At 44.5% G+C, this 21,906-nt stretch overlaps 2 pseudogenes; one reads left to right on the plus strand and one right to left on the minus strand.

Moving 5' to 3' along the window:
• Window positions 1-306: 306 nt before the first annotated feature.
• LOC139356861 (small ribosomal subunit protein eS6-like) lies at window positions 307-3,940 on the minus strand (annotated as a pseudogene).
• An 8,679-nt stretch (window positions 3,941-12,619) lies between these two features.
• On the plus strand, window positions 12,620-12,898 carry LOC112426613 (large ribosomal subunit protein eL43-like; annotated as a pseudogene).
• The last annotated feature ends 9,008 nt before the right edge of the window (window positions 12,899-21,906 follow it).

Consider the following 21,906-nt stretch of genomic DNA (forward strand, 5'->3'; position numbering starts at 1 on the left):
GGGATTACAGGTGTGACCCACTGCACCCAGCCACTAAATTAATTTTTAAAATTTTTCTTTCTTCAATAATAAATTAACCTCAGCCTACTGTAACTTTTTAACTTTACAAACTTTTTCATCTTTTAGCTTTTTGACTCTTTTAATAAGACTTAACTTCAAGCATACATTGTATAGCTATACAAAATATTTTCTTTCTGTTTATTCTTTAGAGTTTTTCCTTTTTTTTTTTTTTTTTTTTTTGAGACTGAGTCTCGCTCTGTCGCTCAGGCTGGAGTGCAATGGCACGATCTCAGCTCATTGCAACCTTTGCCTCCCAGAGTCAAGCTATTCTGCCTCAACCTCCTGAGTAGCTGGGTCTACAGGTGTGCACCACCATGCCTGCTAATTTTTTGTATTTTTAGTAGAGATGGGGTTTCGCCATGTTGGCCAGGCTGGTCTCAAACTCCTGACCTCAGGTGATCCACCCGCCTCATCCTCCTAAAGTGCTGGGATTACAGGTATGAGCCACCATGCCCAGCTGCTTTTTTCTTTTTTTAAAATTTGTTATTTATGTTTCTGCTTGAGGTTGTTTTACAGTTAACTTTATACATATATATAATGTAATGTTATATATACATGTGAAGTACACTCTAAAATAATGATAAAAGTATGTTATAGTAAATACATAAACCAGTAACATAGTCATTTTTTATCATTATCAAGTATTATATACTATACATTATTGTGTGTGGTATACTTTTATACAACTGGCAGCACAGGTTTGTTTACACCAGCATCACTACAAACACATGAGAAATGTGTTGCACTACAACTTTATGATGGCTACAACATCACTAGCTGATAGGAATTTTTCAGCTTTATTACAATCTTACGGGGCCAACATCATATATGTGGTCTGTTGGCTAAATATATGACAGTGGTCTTGGCTAAACTGTCATTATACAGCACGTGAGTGTAATCCAACTAAAACACAAATAGAAAAATGTTGGGGGGATAAAACAGAGCATCTAAGAACCTTAGGATGATAGCAAATGGTTTAACGTATTTGTAATTGAAGTTCCGTAAGGAAAAGAAAGATAGAGTGAGACAGAAGAAATCTTTGGAGAGATTGTAGACAAGAATTTGCTAAAACTAATAAAAGAAATCAAGTCACAGATTGCCTCAGCTCAGTGAACTCCAAGCAGAATAAATACAAAGAAAACCAACCTCAGATACATCATAGTCAAAGTGTTAAAAATAAAAGATAAAAATAAAGTATTAAAAGTAGCCAAAGAAAAAATTACGAATGATGGCTGATTTCTCATCAGAAACAGTAGAGGACAGAAGACAATAGAAAAGGTTCCCCACCCCCTCATATGGTTTGGCTGTGTCCCCACCCCAATCTCATCTTGAATTGTAGCTCCCATAATTCCTACATGTTGTGGGAGGGCCCTGGTGGGAGGTAATTGAATCATGGGGGTGGGTCTTTCCCATGCTGTTCTTGTGATAAAGTCTCACGAGATCTGATGGCTTTCTTTTTTTCTTTTTTTTTTTTTTTTTGAGTCTGATCTTATTTATTTGTTACTCAAAAAATCTTATTTCTGACTGGATTCAGACTTAGAAGTAGAAGCTCGCAGAGAGGAAAGTCTGTGTCTCTTCACAATTTGTTCCTGGAACTTCTCTTTAGCCTCTTTCATTCTCTTGCCCAAAAGTTTAGCATATTCTGCAGCCTCTTCCTTATTTTTCTTAGTATGCGGCATCTTCAGAGCAATATGCTGCCCTTTGTGCCACAGGAAATGTGGAGTAACAAGACGATGAATCTTGGGTGCTTTGGTCCTAGGTTTCTTACCTTCATTACAACATACTGGTGGACATCATCTTTTTCAGAGAGACTGGAAAGTTTGCGGATTCTGCTAGCTCTTTTGGGCCCCAGGCGACAAGGCACCGTAGTATCCAGTCAGTCCAGGAATATCCTTCTTTCCTTTTTTCCTTTTTTTTTTTTTTTTTTTTAACAATAACCAAGTTGAGAACGCTCAGATTGGCATCCACTATGCAACCACGAACTGATTTTCTCTTTCTTTCTACAGTTCTCCTTGGTCTGTAACAGGAATGCCCCTTACTCAGTAACAGGCGGACACAGCCATGGGTCAAGACACGCTGCATCATGGGGAAACCTTGTTTGTTGTTCCCACCACTGATTCGGACCACATAACCTTTCCATTCTTCACCCAGAGCATCAGCAGCAACTTCTGTGGCCATAAGCTTCTCATAAAAAGTACGAAATTTGCATTCATCATCTACCTTAATGAGTTTCTGGCAGCCAGTGACTGGGAAGGAGATGTTCAGTTTCATCGTGAAGCAGCTGAACACCTCTAAGACCTGATGGCTTTCTAAAGGGAGTTCCCCTGCACTTCTCTCTTGCTTGCTACCATGTAGGAGGTGCCTTGCTCCTCCTTTGCCTTCCACCATGATTGCAAGGCCTCTCCAGCTATGCGGAACTGTGAGTCCATTAAACCTCTTTTTCTTTATAAATTACCCAGTCTCAGGTATGTCTTATTAGCAGCATGAGAACAGACTAGTACACCCCACACCACCCCCCAAAAATAGAAAAACTTTCTTAAACAAATGGAAAAAAACAAGCAAAACCTGTCAGCCTAGATGTCTATTTATATTTCTTTTTCTTTTTTTTTTTTTTTTTTGAGGTGGAGTCTTACTCTGTCGCCCAGGCTGGAGTACAATGGCATGATCTCAGCTCACTGCAACCTCCAACTCCCGGGTTCAAGCAATTCTCAGCCTCGCGAGTAGCTGGAACTACAGGCGCATGCCATCATGCCTGGCTAATTTTTTGTATTTTTAGTAGAGACGGGGTTTCACCGTGTTAGCCAGGATGGTCTCTATCTCCTGACCTTATGATCTGCCCACCTCAGCCTCCCAAAGTGCTGAGATTACGAGTGTGAGCCACCGCTGCGCCTGGCCACATCTATTTATATTTCAACCTAAAGGTAAATAAGGATATTTTCAGGAAAAAGGAGAATTCATTTCCAGGAAACCCACTCCACCAGAAATGATTAACAGAAATAATGTCAATGGAAGCACAGATCTGTAGGAAAAAATAAGAGACCCAGAGAGCATAAATATGAGTCTAAATAGAAAAGAGAGCTATACTTTCTTTTTTTTTTTTTTCTTTTTAGTTACATGATCTCACTCTGTTTCCCAGGTTGGAGTGCAGTGGCATGATCATAGCTCACCACAGGCTTGACTCCTGAGCTCAAGCAATTCTCCTGCCTCAGTCTCCCAAGTAGCTAAAACCACAAGCACATGCCACCATCCTTGGTTAATTTTTTTTATTTTTCTATTTTTTAGAGAGAGGGTCTCACTGTGTTTCCCAGGCTGGTCTCAAACTCCTGACCTCAAGCAATCTTCCCACCTCAACCTCCTAAGTAGCTGGGATTACAGGTATGATCAATGCTCCCGGCTTATCTACACATTTAAAAAAAACAATTGGCTGCCAATACAATAACAATATATTTCAAAGTATGTAACATTTAGAAGTAAAATACAGGACAACAAGAGCTCAAAGAATTGGAAATGGGTAAAAAGAATTGGAAGTGGGTAAATAGAATTAGTGTTAGAACCACAAAAGAGAATAATTTGAAGGTAGACTGTTAAAGATATTTGTAATCTCAGCCAGGCATGGTGGCTCAGGCCTGTAATCCCAGCACTTCGGGAGGGTAAGGCAGGTGGATCACGAGGTCAGGAGTTTGAGACCAGCCTGGCCAACATGGTGAAACCCCATCTCTACTAAAAATACAAAAAATTAGCAGGGCATAGTGGCAGGTACCTGTAATCCCAGCTACTTGGGAGGCTGAGGCAGGAGAATCGCTTAAACCCAGGAGGTAGAGGTTGCAGTGAGCCAAGACCATGCCACTGCACTCCAGCCTGGGCGACACAGTGAGATTCCATCTCAAAAAAAAAAACAACAAAAAAAGATATTTGTAATATTAACAAAAACTACTAAAAATAAAAGATGTTTAGCTAAAAAGTCAATGGTATATTTAAAAATACTCAATTTGGCTGGGTGCAGTGGCTCACGCCTGTAATCCCAGCACTTTGGGAGTTCAAGGCAGGCAGATCAGAAGGTCAGGAGATCGAGACCACAGTGAAACCCCGTCTCTACTAAAAATACAAAAAAAAAAAAAAAAAAAAAAAAATTAGCCAGGTGCGGCGGCGGGTGCCTGTGGTCCCAGCAACTCAGGAGGCTGAGGCAGGAGAATGGCGTGAACCTGGGAGGCGGAGTTTGCAGTGAGCCGAGATTGCGCCACTGCACTCCAGCCTGGGCGACAGAGCAAGAATCCGTCTCAAAAAAAAATAAATACTCAATTTATTGAAAAGAGGGCAGGAAAAGAGAAATAGAGTATATTAGTCCATTCTTGCATTACTATAAAGAAATACCTGAGACTGGGTCATTTATAAAGAAAAGAGGTTTAATTGGCTCATAGTTCTGCAGACTGTACAGGAGGCATGGCGGCATCTGATTCTGGGGAGGCCTCAGGACACTTTTACTCATGGCGGAAGGCAAAGCGAGCAGGCATCTTACATGGCAGGAGCAGGACCACGGACAGAGGGGCAGGACAGAGGGGCGGGTGCCACACACTTTTTTTTTTTTGAGACAGAGTCTTGCTTTGTCACCCAGGCTGGAGTGCAGTGGTGCAGTCTTGGCCCACTGCAACCTCCACCTCCTGGGCTCAAGCGATTCTCTTGCCTCAGCCTCCCAAGTAGCTGGGATTACAGGCATCCACCACCACACCCAGCTAATGTTTGTATTTTTAGTAGAGATGGGGTTTTACTAGGTTGGCCAGGCTGGTCTTGAACTCCTGACCTCAGGAGATCCACCCACCTCAGCCTCCCAAAGTGCTGGGATTACAGGGGTGAGCCACCGCGCCTGGCCGGTGCCACACACTTTTAAATAACCAGATCTCACGAGAACTAACTCATTATCATGAGGACAGCACCAAAGGGGAATCCACTCCCACAATCCAGTCACCTCCCACCAGGCCCCACCTCCAACACTGGAGATTACAATTTGACATGAGATTTGGGCAGGGACACAGACCTAAGCTATATCACAGAGAAACAAACAACAGATGGAACAAGTAGAAAAAAATATTATGGGTTTTTTAAGATGTTAAAAGTAAACCTAAAAATACAAAAAATCATATTAAATACAAATGAGACAAGCCTGGGCAATGAAGTGGGATCCCACCTCTACAGAAAAAGTTTGAAGATTAACCAGGCATGATGGTGCACACTTACAGTCCCAGCTACTCAGGAGGCTGAGGTGGAAGGACTGCTTGAGCCCAGGAGGTCAAGGTTTCAGTGAGGCATGATGGTGGCACTGCACTCCAGCCAGGGTGACAAGAGTGAGAGCCTGTCTCAAAAAAAAAAAAAAAAAAAAAAAATTTGCTAATAGACTAGCCCCTCCAATTAGAAAATAGAGAACGAAAGTCTCAGGTTACTTTGTTTACAAGAAACACATTAGAAATATAAAGACACAACCAAGTTGAAAATAAAATAGTAAAAAATTATATATTGTACAAACACTAAACTTAAGAAAACAGAATTTGGGTTGTGCGCAGTGGCTCATGCCTGTAATCCAAGCACTTTGGGAGGCCAAGGCGCACAGGTCACTTGAGGCTAGGAGTCTGAGACCAGCCTGGCCAACTTGGTGAAACTCTGTCTCTATTAAAAATACAAAAATTAGACAGGTGTGGTGGTACACATTATAATCTCAGCTACCTGGGAGGCTGAGGCAGGAGGATCACTTGAACCTAGGAGGCGGTGGTTGTAGCAAGACAAGATTGCACCATTGCACTCCAGCCTGGATGACACAGCAAGACTCCCTCTCAAAAAAAAAAAAAAAAAAAGCAATGTTTGACTTGTTTGTGGCTATATTAATATCAGATAAAGCATCTATCTTTCTTTCTTTCTCTTTCTTTCTTTCTCTTTTCTTTCTTTCTTCCTTTCTCTCTCTGTCTCTCTTTCTTTCTTTTTTTGACACAAGTCTTGCTCTGTCACCCAGGCTGAAGTGCAGTGGTGTGATCTCGGCTCACTACAACCTCTGCCTCCCGGGTTCAAGCAATTCTACTGCCTCAGCCTCCAGAGTAGCTGGGATTACAGGCCCCTGCCACCGCACTCAGCTAATTTTTGTATTTTTAGTAGAGATGGGGTTTCACCATGTTGGCCAGGCTGGTCTCAATCTCCTGACCTCCTGATCTGCCTACCTTGGCCTCCCAAAGTGGTGGGATTACAGGTGTGAGCCACCACGCCTGGCCCAGAGAAGATACCTTTCAAGCAAAGAGTATTCTAGAGATAAAGAATATTTCTTAATACTAAAACATTTAATTAGTTAAGACATAAAAATCCTAAATCTGTATATACTTAATAAGAGAGCTTTAAAATATGTAAAGCAAAAATTAACAGACTAAAAAGAAATAAATGAATCCACAAACATATGGAGATTTTAATAGCCCCTATTAGTAATTGTTAGAATAAGTTGGGGAAAAAAGTGAGGTCATAGAAAATTTGATAGCATTACCAATTAGTTTGACTTAATTGACTACAGAATATTATACTCAAAAATTGCAGAGTACACATTCTTTTGAAGGCTCATGGAATATACAATGAGATGGGCTATATGCTAGTCCATAAAACAAGCCTCAAAAAATGGCAAAGGATCAAATTAATTCAGGTTATGGTTTTTCTTTTTTTTTTTTTTTGAGACAGAGCCTTGCTTTGTCACCCAGGCTGGAGTACAGTGGCGCTATCTCAGCTCACTGCAACCTCCACCTCCTGGGTTCAAAAGATTCTCATGCCTCAGCCTTCTGAGTACCTGGGATTACAGGTGTGTGCCACCATGCCCTGCTAATTTTTGTATTTCTAGTAGAGACAGGGTTTCATCATGTTGGCCAGGCTGGTCTTGAACTCCTGGCCTCAAGTGATCTGCCCACCTTTACCTCCCAACATGCTGGGATTACAGGTGTGAGCCACCATGCCCAGCCCAGGTTATGTCATTAAGTAAAATGTTTTTAAGATCTTCAAATATTCTTTTTTTTTTTTTTTTTTTTTTTTGAGACGGAGTCTCGCTCTGTCGCCCAGGCTGGAGTGCAGTGGCCGGATCTCAGCTCACTGCAAGCTCCGCCTCCCGGGTTCGGGCCATTCTCCTGTCTCAGCCTCCTGAGTAGCTGGGACTACAGGCACCCGCCACCTCGCCCGGCTAGTTTTTTGTATTTTTTAGTAGAGACGGGGTTTCACCGTGTTAGCCAGGATGGTCTCGATCTCCTGACCTAGTGATCCGCCCGTCTCGGCCTCCCAAAGTGCTGGGATTACAGGCTTGAGCCACCGCGCCTGGCCAAGATCTTCAAATATTCTGAAATTAAGCATCACTCTTCAAAATAACCTTGAATCGAAAAAGAAATCACAAAAGATATTACAAAACATTTCAATCTAAATGATAATGAAAACACAGTGTATCAATATGTGCAGGACGCAGGCCGGGTATGCTGGCTCATACCTGTAATCTTGGCACTTTAGGAGGCCAAGGCAGGAGAATCACTTGAAGCCAGGAGTTCGAGACCAGCCTAAGCAACCTAGCAAGACCCTGACTCTACAAAAAATTCAAAAAGTATCCAGGTGTGGTGGGACGTACCTGTAGTCCCAGCTACTCTGGAGATTAAGGTGGGAGGATCGCTCTCAGGAGGGAACCCAAGAGGTTGAAGCTACAGTGAGCTGTGATTGTGCCACAGCACTCCAGCCTGGGTGATGAAGCAAGATCCTGTCCAGAAAGAAAAGATAAAAAGAAGAAAAATGATTTAACAATTAAAATCCCAAATCCAAATGGCTTCACTGTTCAATTCTATCCAACATTTAAGGAAGAAATAACAGCAATTTTACACAAACCAGACTCTGGTCAGTGTGATCATGTGGTGTGTCAGAGGGGGTAGAAAAGAAAGGTGCTTGCTGAAAAAAGAAAAAAGAATGCCCCAAAGGTGCTCAGCTGACTTGAAAGTATTCTCAAAGTAGACAGCGATGTTTTAAGGAAAGACGTTCAAGAGACAGCACCTGTGGTGATGCCAGACACTGCCAAGAGGAAATGCATGTGTGGTGAAAGATGAAAAAGATGACACAAAAATGGAGGCTGATATTAAGAGGATAAAAGGGTTTTCTAGACCAGTATGGGCAGTAGCCAGTATGGAAGAGGTAGAGGTAAAGAAAAAGGCTGAGGGCGGGGGCGGTGGCTCGTGCCTGGAATCTCAGCATTTTAGGAGGCCAAAGGCAGGCAGATCACTTAAGGCCAGGAATTTGAGACCAGCCTGGCTGACATGGTGAAACCCTGTCTCTACTGAAAATACAAAAATTAGCAGGGTGTGGTGGTGCACGCCTATAGTCCCAGCTACTCAAGTGGCTGAGATATGAGACTCACTTGAACCCCAAGAGGTGGAGGTTGCAGTGAGCCAAGATAGGGCCACTGCACTACAGCCCGGGTGACACAGCGAGACTCTGTCTCAAAAAAAAAAGAAAGAAAAGAAAAAGTCTGAAGGTAAAATGAAAGGAAAGAAAAGAGAAGAGCAAAGCAAAGGTGGAAAGCAGTGAAGTGTTCAGCTAGCAGACTCTTAAAAATTTGGAAAATGCCACATGGCACAGATGTCTGATTAGAACGCAAATATTCATTTCAGCTCCCACCAAATAAAAACAATCTGCTTTCATATTTTCACTTGGCCTTTTGCTTCCATTCAAACCCAACATACTCAAGTTTGTTTTGGGAACTTGAGTAAAATACTTTATTTAATGCATGAAAGCTACACTGATGTTTCAATTGGATGCTGTCCAATATTCAGGTATTATCAGACGTCAAAATTCTGCCAAGAATGTGGTTGTAATTGTTCGTTTTTACAACTTGGTAATTATAGTTAGTAAAGATAAAACAAGGCTGGGAGGGTTGGCACACGCCTGTTATCCCAGCACTTTGGGAGGCTGAGGCAGGTGCATCACCTGAGGTTAGGAGTTCACGACCACCCTGACTAATATGATGAAACCCCGTCTCTACTAAATACAAAAAAATTAGCTGGGCATGGTGGTGCATGCCTGTAATCCGAGCTACTTGGGAGGCTGAGACAGGAGAATCGCTTGTACCTGGGAGGCAGAGGTTGCAGTAAGCCGAGAATACACCATTGCACTCCAGCCTGGGCAACAAAAGTGAAACTCCATCTCAAAAAAAAACATCAAATGTGAGTGAACTCAGATTTAAAGAAAGCTATTATGTAATCATATTATTTAAAAATATAACATTAGTGGATCTTATAAACAGTACTTGTTTGTCTGAAGTTTTGATTTTGTATAATTCAGAATGAAAAATATTTTGTTTATAAAAAAATTTTTACACAAACCTTTCAGAAAATAGAGAATGCCTGTAATCCCTACACTTTGGGAAGCCAAGGCAGGAGGATCACTGGAGCCCAGGAGTTCAAGACCAGCCTGCACAACATGGTGAAACCCCATCTCTTAAAAAAAAATGCAAAAATTAGCCAAATATGGTGGTGCACACCTGTGGTGCCAGCAACTTGGGAGTCTGAGGTGGGAGGATAACTTGAGCCTAGGGAAGTGGAAGCTGCAGTGAACTGTGATCTTGCCACTGCATTCCAGCCTGGGCGATAGAGCAAGACTGTTTCAAAAAATGGAAATGCCAGGCGCATTGGCTCATGCCCTTAATCTTAGCACTTTGGGAGGCTGAGGCGGGTGGATTACCTGAGGTCAGGAGCTCGAGACTAGCCTGGCCAAAATGGCAAAACCCTGTCTCTACTAAAAATATAAAAATTAGCTGGGCATGGTGGTGAGCGCCTGTAATCCCAGCTACTCAGGAGGCTGAGGCAGGAGAATCACTTGAACCTGAGGGGTGGAAGTTGCAGTAAGCCAAGATCACGTCACCTTACTCCAGCCTGGGCAAAAGAGTGAAACTCTGTCTAAAAAAAAAAAAAAGAAAGTAGAGAATGAAGAAGCTTTTTTCTTTTTTTTTTTTTTCTGAGACGCAGTTTCACTCTTGTTGCCCAGGCTGGAGTGCAATGGTGCAATCCTGACTCACCACAACCTCTGCCTTCCGGGTTCAAGCAGATTCTCCTGCGTCAGCCTCCTGAGTAGCTGGGATTACAGGCATCAGCCAGCGCCCCTGGCTAATTTTGTATTTTTAGTAGAGACTGGGTTTCTCCATGTTGGTCAGGCTGGTCTCAAACTCCCGACCTCAGGTGATCCACCCGCCTCAGCCTCCCCAAGTGCTGGGATTACAGGCGTGGGCTACTGTGCCAGGCCGAGGAAATGCTTCTTAATTGATTTTATGAGGCCAGCATAACCCTGATACCAAATCTTGCCAAAGACATTACCAAAAAAGAAAAGTATAGACAAATTATGATAAATCCATATAATGGAATACTACTGAGCAATAAAAACGAATGAACTATTGAAACACACAACATGGATGAAACTCAAAATAATTATCCCAAGTGAAAGAGGTCAGATTTTAAAAAGAATACACTGTATTTAGCCAGGCGCTGTGGCATATATCTGTAGTCCCAGCTGCTTTGGAGGCTGAGGCAGGAAAATTGCTTAAGCCTGGGAGGCAGAGGTTGCAGTGAGCCGAGATCATGCCATTGCACCTCAGCCTGGGTGTCAGGAGTAAAACCCTGTCTTAAAAAACAGAAAACACTGTATGATTCCATTTATACAAAACTCTAAAAATGCAAACTACTTTGTATATTGACAGCAAGCATATCAGTGGTTTCCTGGTGTCGGGCAGGGAGGAGGAAGGAAAGGCAGGAGGGTGGGATGACGAGGAGCACGAGGAAATTTTGGGGATGATGGATGTGTTCATTATCTTCATCGTGGTCACAGCTTCATGGATGTATACGTATGTCAAAAGCTATCAAATCAAAACCTATCAAATCAAATATGTACATGGGTTTTTTTTTGAGACAGCATCTTGCTATGTTGGCCAGGCTAGTCTGGAACTCCTGGCCTCAAGTGATCCGCCTGCCTCAGCTTCCCAAAGTGCTGGGATTACAGGTATGAGCCACCACACCCAGCCATGTTTTTGATACCTCAGTAAATGTGTTGTGGGGAGGAGACAGGAGCGGGGGGGGGGGGGGAGAGAGAGAGAGAAAAGGTCAGCAAGAGAGAAGGAAAGAGAGAGACAGAGAAGGGTAAGAGAGAGACATACACAGAGAGAGATTTCCCATGGGAAAACATATCCACAGTGAAGAATAGCTAAAATCACAAAAGCCTGACAATATCAAATGTTGGAAAGGCTGGGAGCAACTGGAACTCTCTTGCCTGCTGGCCCTGGCATGTCCCAAGCACAGAAGGGAAAGCTGGAACATTTTGAGAAACATACTCCAAAGTGTGGAGACTCCTGAGGAGCAGGCCTGGGGAAGGCTCTCACTTGCCCAGGTCTAAAGTCAGTGCTGTCCAGGGGCTATGGGAGGTGGTGTTCCCCACGTTTCCTTCCGCAGAACTCCCTCACAATAGAAGGGGGTTGGGATGCAGGTCAGGCCCCAAAGCAGCACCTGCCCACTCCACACTCAGGCCATAACCACACATTCTGAACAGCATGAGAGGACCACTCCAAGTTCCTAACATTTCTAATGAATGCAAAACACCTGACCTTAAAGTTGGCCTGTGCAGGCTTATTTGGGGTACATAGAAGGTTTCTATTAGGCTCTGGAAACAGTGAAAATAGCTCACACACCTATTAGCTCACAAACTCTCAAGGAACTGGAGAATCATCCGGGTTTGAAACCAGAATTTGAAGCTCCCACTCAGTTCGAACGTGGGAGACGGAGGTTGCAGGGAGCCAAGACTGAATCACTGCACTCCAGCCTGGGCAACACAGTGAGACTTCATCTCAAAAAAAAAAAGGCCAGGCACAGTGGTTCACGCCTGTAATCCCAGCGCTTTGGGAGTCTGTGGTGAATGGATCATGAGGTCAAGAGATCAAGACCATCCTGGCCAACATGGTAAAACCCCATCTCTACTAAAACTACAAAAATTAGCTGGGAATGGTGGCGCATGCCTGTAATCCCAGCTACTCAGGAGGCTGAGGGAGGAGAATCGCTTGAACCCAGGAGGTAGAGTTTGCAGTGAGCCGAGATCACGCCATTGCACTCCAACCTGGCGACAGAGTGAGACTCTGTCTCAAAAAAAAAGAAAGTTGGGCCAGGCACGGTCACGGTCACTTACGCCTGTAATCCTAGCACTTTGGGAGGCCGAGGCGGGCGGTTCACGAGGTCAGGAGATCGAGACCATCCTGGCCAACATGATAAAACCCCGTCTCTACTAAAATACAAAAAATTAGCCGGGCATGGTGGTGCACTCCTGTATGTAATTCCAGCTACTCAGGAGGCTGAGGCAGGGGAATCGCTTGAACCCGGGAGGCGGAGATTGCAGTGAGCTAAGATTGCACCACTGCACTCCAGCCTAGGGACAGAGCAAGACTACATCTCCAAAAAAAAAAAAAAAAAAAAAAGTTAATTTCATAATGAAACATAAAATAATGCTTTTAAAGACTATTGCGGGCTCAAACCTAGTTTGCGCTGACATGGCTAAATGCACCAATAAAGTTGGAATTGTCGGTAAATACAGGATCCGCTATGGTGCCTCCCTCCGGAAAATGGTGAAGAAAACTGAAACCAGCTAGCACGTCAGGTACATTTGCTCTTTCTGTGGCAAAACCAAGACGAAAAGACGAGATACAGGCATCTGGCACTGTGGTTCCTACATGAAGACAGTAGCTGGCGGTGGTTGAATCTACAATACCACTTCTGCTGCCACAGCAAAGTCTACCATCAGAAGACTGAAAGAACTGAAAGACCAGTAGATGTTCCTCCACCACTGGAAACATCACTAGCCTTTAATAAATGGGTTAACTTATGTAATAATAAAAAAGGACTATTGTCAGCATAATTCCCTAGGGCTATAGTCCTAAACTTTCTTTTTTTTCTTTGAGACTGAGTCTCGCTCTACCGCCCAGCCTGGAATCCAGTGGCACCATCTCAGCTCACTGCAACCTCCACCTCCTGGGTTAAAGCAATTCTCGCACCTCAGCCTCCTGAGTAGCTGGGATTACAGGTGCCCACCACCATGCCAGGCTAATTTTTGTATTTTTAGTAGAGATGAGGTTTCACCATGTTGGCCAGGCTGGCCAAACCTTCTTGATATGCATCCCTATTCAACATAATATCTTTAACATACTTGCACGTATGTTAAACAATTTACATACATTATATATATATATAAATATGCCATATCCATATGTATTTATTGTGAATTGTTTACAGCAAAACTTTACACTACAAAACATAAAAAATAGACATTAGAAATGGATGGGTTAAATACAGATAAATGTTCTAGTGTCTTCCACACCCCAACAGACCGCCTCGCAGTATGTTGTCCCTGGATACCCGTACCCCGCTTTGGAAACAACTTCTCTAGACCATAGGGAAGAGAAATGAGCCCTGGCTGCAGGCCACTGGCCAAAGAGTGACTCAGGGACTCTGGAGAACACAGTAGGAGAAAGGGCAGGAAATGACTACCCAGCTGAGTACCATAAAACCACGAAGTTTGCGGACAGGCTGTAAAATTGAACATGACACCCTTCTTCCCTTTACCCTCTCTCCCAGCACCCCGCCCAGGTGGGCTGCCCTTCTGTCATCCCTGTCAGCCAGAGGCTTGTCCTTGTAAGGCCCTTTCGTCCCCTTCAAGGCTGCCCTTGGTGATCACACATAATTCTGAGTTCACCCAGACAAAGATGCTAAAGAGGTGAGGTACAAAGTGTGACTTACCCACATGCCACACTGGCAATAGACACTAGTGCCTGGTTAGGGGCATCACTGGCATTTACTAGGAAAATGAGTTAGGCTGGCCAGCCTTCTCTACAGCATACTTCTGTCGCCCAACTACTCCCACTACTCTTCTCTTTTTTTGAGATGGAGTCTCACTCTGTTGTCCAGCCTGGAGTGCAGCAGCGTGATCTTGGCTCACTGGAACCTCCACCTCACTTGGGTTCAAGTGATTCTTATGCCTCAGCCTCCCGAGTAGTGAGATTAGCAGGCACAAGCCACCACACCCAGCTAATTTTTGTATTTTTAGTAGAGACGGGGTTTCACCATGTTGGCCATGCAGGTCTCGAACTCCTGACCTCAAAAGATCTGCCCACCTTGGCCTCCCAAAGTGCTGGGGTTATAGGCATGAGTCACTGCACCCAGCCCCCACTACTCTATTCAAAAAGGAGACTTAGGTCTTCAAGACTGAAAAGCAGGGTCTGTTTTTTTCTCAGGCAGATATGATGAACAAAATTCCACTAGAACGTTTTTTTGAATAGAGGGAGTCTTCAGTGTCTGTCTTTAAATGGCTAAAGCTTGTTGGCACACTCTAAAACACATACAAACCTATAAACACACACATACTTCCCTTAAGCATCTTCAAAGGAAAAATGAACAGATTCCGGTGATCACCAACATCCTCTCTGTCCTCACATGCTGATTTTGTGTGAGGTTTCAACGCGCATCTTCTGGCAGTCCAAAGGTCACATTTATTTTCTGGAGATTTAGTAAAAACACAAAACTATGGTGCTCAACTTCATTTTGTCAGCATAGGCTCACCCTCCAAAATTCCTGAACACCCTTGGATGAATTTAAGAAATCACAGAAGACAGAATAAGGAATAACTGGGCTGTGCCCGGCACGGTGGCTCACGCCTGTAATCCCAGCCCTTTGGGAGGCCGAGGCAGGCGGATCGCCTGAGGTCGGGAGTTAGAGACCAGCCTGACCAACATGGAGAAACCCAGTCTCTACTAAAAATACAAAATTAGCCAGGCGTGGTGGTGCATGCCTGTAATCCCAGCTACTCAGGAGGCTGAGGCAGGAGAATCGCTTGAACTTGGGAGGCAGAGGTTGCAGTGAGCCGAGGTCGCACCATCGTACTCCAGCCTGGGCAACAAGAGCAAAACTCAGTCTCAAAAACGAGAAAGAAAAAAAAAAAGAATGACTAGGCTGTAGTTTTAAAATATGACAAACAAGCTTTTCTGATTCGCGGTTTCCTTGAGAAATAACTCATGACCTCCAGTAAAAGAAATAATACATGCCAGTCACCTGGCAAATACCTAACACACAGGAGGCTCTCCTCAGCCCTATTGTAAAGAATCACTGGTTTACTATTTATCTTTTAGAGACAGGGTCTCGCCCTGCACCCAGGCTGGAATGCAGCAGCACAATCATAGCTCACTGCAATCTCATCCTCCAAGGCTCAAGTGATTGTCTTGTCTCAGCCTCCCAAGTAGCTAGGACCACAGGCAGGCTCCGCCATGCCCAGATAATTTTTTAAATTATTTTTTGTAGCAGTGGGGTTCTGCTGTGTTACCCAGGCTGGTCTCAAACTCCTGGCCTCAAGCAATCCTCCCACCTTGGCCTCCCAAAGTGCTGGGATTATAGGCATGAGCCATCACGTCCCATCCAAGAATCACTTATTTAAAACCAAACCAACAACCATTACGAATGTACAAATAGACATATGCCAAATAAGAAACCTTTGGATAGTCCCCACTCTTGACCCACCCAGAAATCGCCACAGGGATGTTGGTTTTAAGTTGGCACTGGATTTAATAGCTTGGGTAAGAGGGTTTCTAAGATGTCAGGAGTAACCAGTGGACTCCTCCCCCAAAAGATGTCTGAGGACAAAAGCCAGCATCACATCAGTGAGAGTCAGCCCAGTATAAATGACCACCAAGCTTGACTGCTGCTACTAGTCTTTTGGACCCAGAAGGACAATTCCCATTACTTTGGGCTGAAGGACACGTCTCTAGGATAAAATGAACAAGCAGCTCACAGGTTACCCAGCACCAAGTTTATTTGATACAGGAGCGCGGGCTGTGGACCAAGCCTACTGGATGGATACGCAGTTAGGAGAGAGGGAAGCAGTGAGGGGGGCCAATGGCTCACAAACAACATGTATTGGGAGAAGCAGGGAAATAGTATTCCTAGCTTACAGACTGGGGTAGGGGGCGGGGAAAGGAGCAAACAGGGCAAGTGGCTTCATCAACATCCCAGAGGGAAGGGCAGGCTTTGGAAAAGAACCAAGTGTCTGGAAGCTGATGAGGAGGGCCCACAGCCAGGGACCATGCAGTAGAGATGATAGGGGAACGTGACCTTTTTTTCTAACTGCGTCTGAACTTGCCTTTACTTCGGGGCTCCCAGTCCCCATCCTCTGGGTCAACCTAGATCTTCTTGAAGGCTGACACCCTTCACATACCTGTAGGTAGTTCTCCTGCCCACCCAGACCCCTGACCCCTAGTCCTGGTGGGGCTGTCCTCCACTGTAGTCATACAAGGAGTCTGACTCATCCGCCCCTGTGCCTCAGCCACAGCCCACTGTGAATCACTCCCTCTGAATTAAAATTCCTTCCCTCTCCGGAGTGGCCTTTTCTTCCTTCTGCCATCTACTGGTGAAAACAAGAAAGTCATATTTTCTTACCTGCCTGTTGCCGATTTGAAAATAGCTTGGAACCTGAAAGCTCATTTGCATAATACTTACTTGTTGCGTGGAACATATTGAATGAGTAATATAATACGGAATTACACATATATACATACACACACACATAACAGTGTATTTACCGCAAACGGCACAGGCCTGGAATCCAATTTTGGCTTCAAATTTTTACTTAGCCCTTTACCAGCTGTATGATCTGGGCATGCTGCCAGTCTTCATCTACGCTAATAGCCACAATTAATGATCATTATAATGACTACCACCTACTGATTGTTATCATGAGCCACAGTATATAGTTCATTTAAACTTCACAATGCTGTACCATAACTGTGTGTCTTCAGATAAGAAGACTGAAACACAGGAAGGTTGAACAACTTGTCCAAAGTCTCACAGTCAGGGGCCCATTTGGCAAACTGGCACCATGGCTCATACTGGGAACAATAATATCCACTGTTCGGGATTGTTCAAAGAACTAGAAACAATACAGGTCAAGCCGCCTGACACATCTTAGGTTTCAGAAAGTGACAGATATTGAACATTCACTGCGTATGGGCCCTGTAAGATATTAGTTATATCCACGAACTAGGCATGGTCCCTGCCCAGTAGGAAACACAATCACAATACAATACTAAGGCTAAGTTCAGCAAAAATAGCATCTGACTCTTTCTTCAGTACTGCTTTCCTAGTACCTGGCACTGTGGCTAGGATATGGTGGACACTGGAAGGGAAGGAGGAAAGACACAGAATTTTAAAAACTAGGTTCGAGATTCTGTGAGGCAGGCCAGGTGTGGTGGCTCACGCCTGTAATCCCAGAACTTTGGGAGGCCGAGGCAGATGGATCACCTGAGGTCAGGAGTTCGAGACCAGCCTGACCAACATGGCATCCTGCCTCTATTAAAAATACAAAAATTAGCCCAGCATGGTGGCACGTGCCAGTAATTCCATCTACTTGGGAGGCTGAGGCAGGAGAATCGCTTGAACCTGGGAGGTGGAGGTTGCAGTGAGCTGAGATCACACCATTGCACTCCAGCCTGGGTGACAGAGACTCCATCTCAAAAAAAAAAAAAAAAAAAAAAGATTCTGTGACAGGGATAGGTTCCATGGTCTTCTTTCCATATTAACAAATGAGAAAACTCAAGGTTCAGAGAGGTTTAGTAACTTGCACAAGGTCACACAGCAACAGTGAACTTACACTTTCCCTACATGTTCCCTTCCCAATCCCTCCTGCCCCTTCCAGCCTCTTTGACGGCACTGGCAGATGATTGAAGGGTGATAGTGACAGGAGACATCCTTTGGGTTTAGATGGCATCAGGGGATGGATGGCTATGAGCAGACAAAAGCTCCAAGACTCTGAGTGGACCTTGGGGCCCACCTCTTAGAGACCATGGCTCCAGAGGAGCCCATTTTCTTCCTGTCTCGTTCGCACTTGGCACCAACCAGCTCTTCACTTCAGGTGAGACTGTTCAGTGCTATTTCCCAGACTTCAAGTTTCTGCAGTTATTTTTAGCGGTAGTTTTCGTGCATACCTGGGACAGGTGAGGCATGAAAAGGAATGTGGGTGTGGGTAACCCTTGAATCTCTAGAGTTATGGTCTGAGTCTCTTGTCATTCCAGCTAAAGAGGGGTGACTCACACCCTGATTTCTTATCTGCCCAGAGGCTAGATTTCACCCTACAAACCATGTGGATCAGAATGTCTTTATTCTCTCAGTTTTAAGGACATAGTTTCTTGATGTTGCTTTGTTATCTGCTTTTAATAACTTGGATCCCTTCATTTTCTGTAACCAACACCATAGCCGGTGGTTCTTTCTGGTCCTATTTCCCAGGGTTTTGAGGGCTCCGGGGTAGATAAAGTCTCCGATTTAGGTTTGTGGATGCCTCTGCAGGCAGGAAGCTACTTGGAAAACACTCTGTCTGCAAGCAAGACGTCCTTAAAGAGCCAGCCAAGTTCTGGGATATTCATTGCACGTTTTGAGAGACTGAGAAAGAATAATCATGATCTAGTTGCGTCTAGGCCCCTCTTAGCTACTAGAATCCCCTCAGAGTGCCCTTAGAGGACTTCTTCATAGTTCCCTGGAATTCTGGACCTGCTCTAAGCCTGAAACAGCCTATCCAGTTGAAACCCTCTCACTAGGATCCTAGGACCCCTTCATAAGACAGAGAGCTGTTTTCCTCATTCTCACTCTCACTCAGCTCTGTACGGAGGAAGCAAAACTAGGCTAGCTCCTACCATGAAGCCATTGTTACTGCAACTGCAGACAATGAATACCATGTAAATCAGTTTTACAATTCAGATGAGAAATAAGGAAGACATTTTCTCTGGGCTGATACCACATGACTATTCCAAGATACTCCCTTTATTAAGTCATAAAAGTTAGACGTATCTGTTCACAACTAGGGTGGGAGAAGATTGTTTTGAAGCTCACAGTTTCTTAAATCAGGAAGGCAGAACTAAGGAGCTGTACCAAGAAGGGAATAGCAGAGGGGTCAGGCACCTCTTTCCCCACTCCTAAATCTGGAGCCTTTTGGTATCTTGACTGCAAAGGCAATTTACATGTCATTTAAGAGAATGACATTTCAACATTCTTCTATCCTTCTATTAATACCTATCCAAACACTTCTGAAGACCCATCTCCCGTCTTCTCCACACTTTGTAACTAGTTCTCCCCACCATTTCTATTCCATAATTGCAACCTTAAACCCCGCAGAATATAGCAGAGTCCGCAAAGATGCCTTGTACTGGGCTGAGCAGTATCCCACAAAAAGTCATGTCTACCCATGTATTAATCTGTTTTCATGCTGCTGATAAAGACATACCTGAGACTGGGTAAAGAAAAAGAGGTTTCATGGACTCACAGTTCCACACGGCTGGAGAGGCCTTACAGTCATGGCGTGAGGTGAAAGGCACGTCTTACATGGTGGCAGCGAAGAGGGAGTGAGGGCCAAGCAAAAGGGGAAACCCCTTGTAAAACCATCAGATCTCTTGAGACTAATTCACTACCATGAGAACAGTATGGGGGAAACCGCTCCCGTGATTCAATTATCTTCCACCAAGTCCCTCCCACAGCACGTGGGAATTCTGGGAGCGACAATTCAAGATGAGATTCGGGTGGGGACACAGCTGAACCATATCAACCCAGAACCTCAGGGTGACCTTATTTGGAGATAGGATTCTTGCAGATGTAATTAGTTAAGATGAGGCCATGGTGGATTAGGGTGCACCCTAAATCCAGTAACTAGTATCCTTATAAGAAGGCCTTGTGAAGACACAAAGATACATGGGGTAGAAGGCCATGTGTAGATGGAGACAGGGATCGGAGTCATGTTGCTACAGCCAAGAAACACCAAGGACTGCAGGCAACCAAGGGGCAATGCTGGCTAAGAAGCCAGGAAGGACTCTTCTCTAAAGGTGTCAGATGCAACATGGCCCCGCCCACACCTTAATTTTGGACATCTTAAAATCCAGGACCATGAGAGAATAAATTTGTTATTTATTTATTTATTTATTTATTTATTTTGAGATGGAGTCTCGCTCTGTCACCCAGGCTGGAGTGCAGTGGCCGGATCTCTGCTCACTGCAAGCTCCGCCTCCCGGGTTTACGCCATTCTCCTGCCTCAGCCTCCCGAGTAGCTGGGACTACAGGCGCCCGCCACCTCGCCCGGCTAGTTTTTTGTATTTTTTTAGTAGAGACGGGGTTTCACCGTGTTAGCCAGGATGGTCTCGATCTCCTGACCTCGTGATCCGCCCATCTCGGCCTCCCAAAGTGCTAGGATTACAGGCTTGAGCCACCGCGCCCGGCCTAAATTTGTTATTTTAAGTCACTCAGTTCCTGGTACTTTGTTTCAGTAGTCCTAAGACATTAAAACATACTTCCGTAACGGTTTCAGCAGCACGACCTCACTATCTCAGCTTAGAGGACAGGAGAGCACAGGAATGACTAATAGAGCAAACCTACACACCTTGTTTTTATTTACTGGTGGATCACATTGGTTTCTGTGCCTCCTGCCTTTTGCAATAGCATCTGTGCATTTTCTTCTTTGGACTCCATGCTCTGGACCTGTTAATATACCTGAAGACACACCCGTCCACATTTCTTTCACTAGTGTCCTTTCTTCCCATCCTAGCAAAGCATAATTATGCACATACATTAGAGATGGCAGTTAAGCTTTAGTGCAGTGGTTTTTAACCTTTTTAGTCTCCCCAGAAATATGCATATTCCTCAGGGGTCCACAAACCCCAGGCCAGAGACCACTGCCTACTTGGAAAGTTGAGACATCCTTGAGGATGATTGCAATCTCTCCTTCTTACCCCCTACTGGTACACCAGTTCCATTTCAGCTTGCTTCTGAAGTCCTCCACTGAGCTGAAACAGCATCCATGAGCTGACTCGGAGAGAGCTGCTCTCCTAAGCCACCCTGGAGTGTGCCATAGGGAAAACACGATGTTAATGGAGAATTAGTCCCAAGTGGGAGGCACAACTCAAAACAAATAGGAACGGGTACGCCCCGCTCAACCATTTGCCTCCCTATTCTGGTACCCCTTTCTCCTTTCCTTTCCCTTATGTCTCTACCTCCTCTAAATTATCCTTCACACAAAGGTACCATAATAAGCAGCAACGAAATTCAGAGCAAACAAAACAACAAGTAAGTCGTGCACGGTATTTCAATTCATTGCGAATGCCTTGCCCACAGGCGCCCATTTTAGAATGCATCCGTGGTAGAAACTCCCCCCCACCGATATTTGCAAAGCTCTTCCTGCAGTGAAGGAAGTCCACTGAACAGTCCACCCTGGACTACCACAGAGAATTTTACTGCTTTGTACTCTTTACTCCTCACCAGATACTTTGACTTAGATGGATACGGGAAGTTTCTTTTCTGCCAAACTTCATTCCAATCTTAATCCATCAAAGTGTTTCTTTAGACCCTCTTTACCTTGGTTCTGCCACTTCAGACACACTCTTCTAATAAAACTGTTATAGACAACAAAAAGTATTAGGCATCTTCTATGTGTAAACATCCTCAGAACATGAGACTGTTCGTGATTGGGAATTTCAAAGTTGCTTCTGAATTCCAGCAACCCTCCCCCAGCATCCAGCCCCTAGAGTGCCAATGCCCTACCTCCTCCCCTGGAGCTGAGGCCCCAGCTCCACATCTCCTGCATCGCCTAATAGATGGGGACAAAAAAGACGAGTGGCCAGTGGGCACCAATGACAAGTGGATGAAATTAGGTCTTATAATTATACATTTCTGACGCATACTGATTTTATTCTTGTCACCTGGGGATAAGAGTCTACATAAGAGGCAGAGTGGCCAGGTGTGGCGGTGCACGCCTATAATCCCAGCA

The sequence above is a fragment of the Macaca nemestrina genome, chromosome 10, assembly GCF_043159975.1.
Source record: "Macaca nemestrina isolate mMacNem1 chromosome 10, mMacNem.hap1, whole genome shotgun sequence".
In the NCBI taxonomy this organism is placed as follows: domain Eukaryota; kingdom Metazoa; phylum Chordata; class Mammalia; order Primates; family Cercopithecidae; genus Macaca; species Macaca nemestrina.